Source organism: Crocodylus siamensis, chromosome 1, assembly GCF_052110815.1.
Source record: "Crocodylus siamensis isolate JL-2025a chromosome 1, ASM5211081v1, whole genome shotgun sequence".
In the NCBI taxonomy this organism is placed as follows: domain Eukaryota; kingdom Metazoa; phylum Chordata; order Crocodylia; family Crocodylidae; genus Crocodylus; species Crocodylus siamensis.
The window spans coordinates 421,790,301-421,791,814 of NC_143395.1; positions in this window are offsets into that span (position 1 = coordinate 421,790,301).

Here is a 1,514-nt window from a genome sequence, read left to right on the forward strand (position 1 = left end):
AGCCACTCTTCAGGTATTTGAAGGGTGTTATCAAACCCCCTGTGTTTGAACGTCTCTCCCAGTCAATCCAATAAAAGATAGCCCTGGAAGACCCTTGTCTCTATTAAATCCCTTGAGAAGAGACAGCTAGGATTTCATAGATTTCCAGTGCTAATGTTTTTGAAATCTTTGTTGTTTCTTCTCCAGACTCAGTAATCCCAGTTCCTCCATTTTTTCTTTGCAATGGGTTGTTACGGCCGGGGAGCCTGGTCGTGCCAGAAACCTACACGCCTTCACTGCACTACCCTGCTTGGCCATGCAGGCTCTGGCACATGTCTGCCCTTCACCCGAGGTGACTACGATCCTAGCTTTTGTAAGAGAAAAAAACCCAATCATAAAAAAAGCAGATGACCTTTTCCCCCTAAGCTTGAAGATCACCTCTTGCTGACAGTAAGCGAAATGTGTAAACTGCAAAACCGGTCTCAAGCAGCTCAAACTTGTTCTGTGTATTTTGTAACTTTGTAACGGCAAGGGAAAAAACCCGACTGCGTGCGCAACAACGTTAACACATAATGTATAAATACCAAGCTGTAAACTCAGTTTGGGGGAACTCTCTGTCCTTGTGACACTGGGTGGCCCCTCTGCAGAGAAATAAATCCACATGCTGACACTCCCTCGTTCTGTGCTGAATTGATTGCGGCTAGGAACGAGCCCAAAGACAGGATGTGGCCAGTGCTCTTTGGTGTATGAGCACACCCTTCGGTGTATGGGTGCTACGCAGTAGCTGGTCAACCCTTTTTCCCCGACACTTTGTAGAAGAAGACCTGCACCGACCTCAGCTCATGGCTCAGCTTCCCATATCCAGCATTGGTGGCTTGCATTTCCATGCCCCTGCTTGCAGCGGATTACGGAAGATGGAGCAACTAGACAAAGTGGAGCTGATCGCGGTGCAGAGCCGCCAGCTAGAGAGAGGCAGCCAGGCATTGGCAGCAGCAGAGACCCCCAGACAGAAAGGGAGCCCCGCGGTGACCTACAGGGAGGCTAACACTGTGTCCTCTCCGGTAGCTCTTTTTGGAAGAAGTTGTTCATACTTCCCTGTGGCCAGTGGGACTTTCCTACTCCTGCCTATGGAGCTCGGCTGGGATTTGAATCAACTCCCAGGTATCCAACAGACTCAACAAAACTCTCTCTCTGCTCAAACTGACCTCAATGCTTGACTTGGAGGGATCTTCTCCATCAGGGCAAGATCAGTCCTGCTCTTTTCCACCTTTAAACAAGAGCCATCCCAGGGCTGGGGTGAATTGAATTCAGGGACAGGATACAAGGTATTATCACGATCACAGCCAGGAGCAGTTAACTCCCACGTCCGCTCCTTGCTCCTTTTCTTTGTTTGCAGCTGGCCTGCCCTTGCAGTTCAGCCTCATCGCATTTTCTCATTGGCCTGGCTTTTCTTTTTTTGCCTAGTGAGAAGCAGAAATGAGGAGCCCAGGCGTGCTAGGGATGGGCATGGAGAATGGATCAAGAATAACATGGAG